Source organism: Octopus bimaculoides, chromosome 19 (genome assembly GCF_046866305.1).
Source record: "Octopus bimaculoides isolate indiv1 chromosome 19, ASM4686630v1, whole genome shotgun sequence".
NCBI lineage: Eukaryota > Metazoa > Mollusca > Cephalopoda > Octopoda > Octopodidae > Octopus > Octopus bimaculoides.
The window spans coordinates 11,226,157-11,233,732 of NC_142946.1; the positions used below are offsets into that span (position 1 = coordinate 11,226,157).

Sequence of the window (7,576 nt, forward strand, 5' to 3'; positions counted from 1 at the left end):
ATATAATATATAATATATATACATATATATATATGTGTGTGTGTATATATATATAAACACACTTTACACACGCTTTATTTAATATGTGACATTAATAAAAATCTGTAAATGTACAAACATCCAGATTTCTGAGTACCTTAATTTTTTTCTATATAATTTCTGTACATCACCTCCAAAACTTCAAATATATATATATACATATATATATATATATATATATATATATATATGTATGTAAATATATATACGTATATATATATATATTTACATATATATATGTTTATATATATATATATATATATATATTTACATATATATATGTTTATATATATATATATATATATATATATATATATATATATATATATGTATGTAAATATATATACGTATATATATATATATTTACATATATATATCTTTATATATATATATATATCTTTATATATATATATATATATATATATATATATATATATGTATGTAAATATATATACGTATATATATATATATTTACATATATATATCTTTATATATATATATATATATATATATATATATATATATATATATATATATATATATATATATATATATATATCTATATATATATATCTATATATATATATATATATATATATATATATATATATATATATATACATACATTAATATTTGTGTATGTGCACACACACATAAATGTATATTTGTATATATGTATGTATCTATATACAGTGAAATAAATTACCAGTGATTAAAGTATATTGGAATCGTGAGTATTCTAGTAAAAGAATAGAATTTAAAATGTTAGTGTAGATTTAGGATTATGCATATTTATATATATATATTTATATATATATATATATATATATATATATATATATATATATATATATATATATATATATATATATATATATATATGTGTGTGTGTGTGGATGTATGTATATATATAGCTAACGATTTTATTGCCGGTATGTCAACATGTATTTCTAATCGGTATATCCTTAGTACCTCTGGAGAGTTTCATGTTATAACGATTTTTATTTTATAAATTAATTGTCTAAAGATTTCTGAATTGAAACTGCTTTTAGTGGCCCGCGTATGTTTTGTCAAAAATCATGAGAAGTGTTCAAACACAATATTTCGAAATCGTACAAATATTCTAAGCCTTAGAATATTTTTAAACAAATCATTCGTAAGGTTGAATACGGCGTTAGGACTCACAATGGAATAAATGTTAGTTGCAAGATTGTAATTTGCGGAAAAAAATCTAAATAATCACTGCTAAAAGTTTTTGAATGTTAATAAGCTTCCGTGCTAAGAATTTCGATTAAAAACAATGCGGTTTTTCTTTCCGAAATCTTGAAATGAACGGGAAACACAAGAAGACTGTAAGTTCAATTCCATTTATATATATAAACAGGTATACATAAATGAATATATTTATATAAACCCATATATATGTTTGTGCATATGTACGTAAATAAATAGATCTCTCTGTGTTAACAGAACACCCAATTCCAATATATAAGGATATAAAGGTGACAATTGTGACAATAAAACTATTATCGCGTAAAATAACAATGCTGGTTATTCGTAGCCCTTATATAACAACAGGATTTTACAGTGTATAAGACTGTCACAGTTTTATGTTTACCCTATTACTTAGTGACGTGAATACAACATTAAGGATGTCTTTTTGTATGTGTGGTGTGTATGTAAAAACGTACTTTTTAGTCAGACTTTTACATAAGCGAGTATAAATATGTGCGTGTGTTTGAGCTTGCGTATTTAATGTATGTTTGAGGAAAGTTTTGTCTTACATAATTTATACAAAACCAAGAGCAAGCACTTGCCTCTCAATAAAATTTTCGCCGTAGTAGATTGCAGGAATTGACTTTATCGTTAGAATATTCCAAAGAATTATCAATTGTGCATTCGAATTTAGTATATATATTTGCAATATGCTACTTCTTTAGTGGTCAACTTTGATCCAGGGAAGGGGTACTTTGAGTATTCGTGAACTCACGTAATTTAATAAATTTATCACAAATATTTGCGTCATTAGATCATTAGATCTGCATAACTTTTCAATATACTTAATTTGTAATTACGAGAGGGTGCTGAAAATTCTTGGCTTTGTGTAAAAGAAAATACAAGAGGATCAGTTAATTATGACTTTATTTAAGATATTCTCCTTTCAGATTCACACAATAATTGCAACAGTTAGTGGTTCAACTCGGAAGGTTGGACGTCCAACCAGGCCATCCGTGAGACTCTTAATGTCAAGAACTTTTCAGCACTCCCCCGTAAAAGGATGATATTTCAGCAGGTCGAACGCTCATGCTATTCATCGATGTTCCTAATTAGGGATTGCAGATATTCAATTATAAGTGATCTAGACAATCAGTTCGAAATTTTTACGGCAAAGAAACTGAATAATTATATTGTTTTTGAGATAAAAATTCTGTTGTGGAAAATTTGGACAAACTATTTAATTAATGATCTACCGTGCAGGTAGACCAGTGACAATAACTGACGGTATGCCACGTATATATATATATATATATATATATATATATATATATATATATATATATATATATATATCTATATATATATATATAGGTTATGAGAGGTAACGGTGTCAAGAAGACCCAAAGGTGTCAATTAATGGTAAGTGCCATGGACAGAATATAGTTAAGCTCCAGATTCGGTGATTATGCGAATGAGGTGTCCAACGTAAGTCACAATTCAGTTTGTGTATATATAAAAAAATTAACAGAATAAGATAAAAATTGAAGGCTCTGAAATATTTCAGAACATTTATAATTAGTAGGTCTTACAGCTGTTTCTGGGATATTTTATATATCCCTTCATCGGAGACGGTATGAGAAAAAGGTTAAGCAATAGTTATCTAGATAAGATATGAAATAGAGAGTGAATTGGCGTGAGATATGCAGGGATATTGTATCTTCAGTTATATTATTTAGGCAGAATGGCATACATATAAGATTTCTGTACCTTGTGATTAAGTTCTGATAATATTTAATATACTATTAAAGTGTATAGAAAATATCCGGGAAACAGCTGTAAGACCTTCAATTTATAAATGTTCTGAAATCTTTCATATCCTTGGATTGTTATCTCATTCTGTCTATATATATATATATATATATATAAATTTACATTACTCCGAGCGATTAACTCTATACGTTTGTAAGGTCCAACATTTTTCTTAAATAAGAATACTGTTAATAATGGTTTCTAAGTTTCGGACACTTAAGCAATTGTCGGACTGCTGACGATGTTTTTCACTGGTATCAGATCAATGTAAAATTACTATTATTATAACTAAACCTAAAAATAAATATTAACATGTATATGTGAGTGTATAAATATGTGTGTGTGTGTGTGTGTGTGTGTGTGTGTGCTTTGTTGTAACACCGTTAGTAATATCTTAACCGTGGAAGAACTAAATAAGAGAATATTAGGAAGTTAAGGAGATAACATCACGGGTTCCACAAGCTAATTTCACCGAATATCCTCCGAATAAATAGAATGTTTGGCCCAAAGATTTTAGTTTTAATATTGAACGTTTCACGATGTTCAACTGACAATTAACCGTAAAATAGAGATGTTGCTGGCAAGCAACGACAAAGCGTTACGGAAATAAATAATATAAATAAATACATAAATAAATAAATCATTAAATAAATAAATGAATGTTTCGTACGTGCATCTATCGTAGCGTGTCAAAAATACATGACAGCGCATTCACCTCAAGACAGCATACCTAAATATGCTTGTCAGATGCGTGTATGTCACATAGTTTGAAAGCATTCATAAGTAACTAATTATAGATTTTGATTCGATTCTATTTTGCCAACACTATGACGGACAATGAAAAGGGCGTTGCATGATAGAAACGGGAGTACTCCTGACAACTTGCCTTGTGGATATTCCGTTATGTTCAATTACGTTCTGAGTTCAAATTCTGCCGAGGTCATCGACTTTCAATTTTCTAGCTGCCCTGCGGCTGATAAATGAAACCCTGTTATTTTATTTATTCATTTCTTTTTATAAGAAGCGTTGTTTATTCGTAAGTTTGTTGCACTCATAATCGCTTGATCGTAGTTTCGATTCCCAGACCGTTTGGTGCGTTGTGTTTTCAGCAAAAGCCTTTATCCCCCCCACACACGTTTCTTCCATCCAATCAGATGAATATAATTATCTTTGTTTTGTTTTTTTTCCAACTGCTACAACTACTTTCTTAATCAGAGTTGACCTCACAACGATGTATTCTCAGCCGCTTTTGGCGATGAGCATTAAGTAGTTCGCCTAAATGTGTTTGTAGCCATGAGATTAAATTCGAGTAGTTGAATACTGCAGCTCACCTTCACCATTATTGAAATTCTCAGTTCTAATATGCATGTATTTAAATTACTTAGACACAATTTAGAGAGAGAGAAACAGAGATGTAGAGTAAGCGAAAGATGAACAGATGTTGACATCAGTACTGGAATGATATCCAGGTAATGCAAAGGAAACATTAAAAACGACGTATGAGATACAAACACTAAAAAAGCGGAAATCCGGAATGATTACTGTTGGACCTACTGTCTGACGCTCACCGGAACAAATAAGTTTTCGCTTTCCCACAAATTCTATGCTGCTAGATTACATTTCATCTCTAGAATAATCTGGTTTAAACGCAATGTACGAGTGATTTAACAAATATGCATGCTAAAATTCTTCTGTTATGCCTTAAGGTACGGGGTTGTTGTTCTTTATGTTCTTGTATTTAGCTCTAATTCTACCCTGAATTAATAAGACAAATTGGAAAGCATCTCAGCTATTCTCTTCCTAGTTGCATCATACGTACCTCAATCTATGCCGTGAAATGCAGAATAAGATACAGTTTTCAACATTCGTAAAATAGTGAGTAGAAATTATTCAAATATTAAATAATCAGTTTGCTACGAAGAAGTGGGGGATAGTTTAACGTTCAGAGTGGGGCCTTTCATCAGTGAACTGTAAATCTAACTGCTACATAAAGTAATACTTTAGCACAAATATTCATGAATGATTCAGTATAATAACGTACATTTTCTATAATCTGACAATATATTACACTCATTCAGTAAATGCTTTTGAAACCGAATATGAATCGTCAGCACTGTGGCTTTTTTTAGAGAATCTAATAAAACGACTTGTATTATCAACAATAAATACGGTGTTGTGCAGAATTTAAAGCCTATTCTCAAGAGAACAATTCATGTGTAGAATATATTCAAAATATTACAATCGCACTTTTGTAACAACTTTCTCAGGAAATTAAAGAAAAGCTCTTAAATCACCGTTATTATAATATATTAATTTACTTATAAATTATTCAAATAGTCTTTTGCATAATCACATTATGAATGCAGAACCTGTGAAAAATATTTTGTGGTAATTAAGTCGTTTTCTCTCTCTCTCTATGATTCTAAAATCTACCCGCGCTGCCAAATTTCCCTTTGATGATTTGAATCGAAATGCCTTAAAGGAAACATTAGAAAAGTAACAGATGTTGATTTGACGTAAGGGAGAAGTTACCAGTGATGTCGTTAGGAAAATACGTTCGGAAAAGAAAATCTGTCGGCTTTCTGATGAAGCACCGATGCATAAAACGTATAATATCCCTGTTTCTTCACGACTGTGGTCATTTAAATCGGTTCTCAACTGGGGTCCATATAAGATATTGCTGTTGGTGCTAATGTGCAATAAATTGGTTATATTTCAGCAATACATAGAATATCTTTTTAATTACAACTATCAATAATAATTAATTATAACAATACAATAGAATTTTTTAAAACATAGAATATCTATGTGGGATACATAGGCAAAAATTAGTTGGGAACCTCTGATTTAAATATTGTTTAATAATGGGACCGTTCAATAGTTTACCTAGATACGTTTTGTCGTTGTCCTAGAAGTTTTCTAGCCTTAGGTCATGATCTACTACACAGCAGCCATAGCTATCCCTTCTTAAACACACGAGTTAACAAGTCTACGATGTGGGAACATTCTTTGGGTTTTGTTTAAGCTTTTGAGTAAAAACGTTACAGTGCCGATTCTAACGTATTTGGTAGTTTTCTTCCTGAAAAATTATATCTGCTAATGTATATCGTTTTGAAATGTTTAGCACAAACCCAGCATTTTCGAGGTAGTGGGTAAGTCAATTACATCATCCCTAGTGCTCAAATGGTACTTATCGCAACCGCAAAGAAGTACGACGAAGTTAAACTTGGCGGAATTACAACCCAGAACATTAAAAAATGGACGAAATGACGCTAAGCATTTTTCCCGGCGTGTTAACGATTCTGCCAGCACTCCACCGTACGCTGCTGTTATTTATTGCAATATGATATTCCTTATTTCTAATGGCAGTCTGAGATTTGACTGAAGGATATTTACCTGCTACTTTTAGCAGTTCGAGCAAAGTGTGCAGGGTCTCCACTTCTCTGGCATTAAATTCTGCATTGAGACCAGGATGGTGTTATGTGACCTACTTGACTATTTTAAATAAGTTAGTGCTATTAGTGACGAGAAATTTCATTTCGGTATTCAGATGTGGGTGGCGGTTTCGATTCACAGGGAAGAAAGATCCTTAACTATCAGTGGTAAATGTTCTTTAATTTTCAAACTTTCGCAAAAAAAAAAAAAAAAAAAAAAAAAAAAAAATGCACAGCTTTAATAGAAATTGTCTACAATGGCGATTAGTTTTTAACTAATCATACATACAGAAATAAGAAAAGAAAAAAAAAAGAAAAAGAAAAAGCACAAGTGTACACAAATACATTTAAAAAATATTAGGTAATTAGTTAAATAATATTATGAACAGAACATAAAGGTATCGCCACATTATAAATAGCTCAAAGAAAGGTGAAATTTTATAGAAGAGAACGAAAAAAAAATGGTTCTTTATAATGTCATGTTATGTATATATTTTAGTTATTTATATTTTATTTTGTTTTCAGTAAGAACTATCACCTCGAAAGCACTGCGACTAATAATCAAAACCATCTTTTCCCTGGAGAATCAATCTTCTCACAATAGTTGAAAGCCAGATATTTTGAAATCTTGTGCTGAAATTGGTTAAACATAAGAAAACACAAATAAATATATATATCAAATGCTTTTTCTTTTTGTAATTTGTGTATTTGACTATGGAGTATGTATGATAGCATTATAGTGTATGCATATAAGTCTTTTTGACTATGGTGTATGAGTAATTTTTAAAAAAATTATCTCTACTTTTTTCCTGTGTCAATGTGTGAGTATTTGTGTGTGGGTTTTATCTCGCTTTATACGCATATTCATCTATAAGCAGAAGCATCGACCTTTTTACCAAAAAATGCTTTGTGCTATTATTCTATTTAGCAAGGAACCCCATTTTCCCATAAAAGGCGATTTGTCTCTTTTGTTTTAGCACTTGCGTGTATAATACGCATAGACGGAATGTGTGAGTGTCTGTATGTATACCGTGGATATGTATATCTTCCAGATGGGAGGCACAACTTGTGCCCAT

The 7,576-nt window shown here is 30.1% G+C and overlaps 1 long non-coding RNA gene across 1 annotated transcript; it reads left to right on the forward strand.

The window, feature by feature from the left end:
- Window positions 1–5,473: 5,473 nt before the first annotated feature.
- Window positions 5,474–7,362, forward strand: LOC149131765 (uncharacterized). The gene is made up of 2 exons (XR_016245180.1): window positions 5,474–6,668; window positions 7,026–7,362. It is a non-coding gene; the product is annotated as an uncharacterized LOC149131765 (long non-coding RNA).
- Window positions 7,363–7,576: the final 214 nt, after the last annotated feature.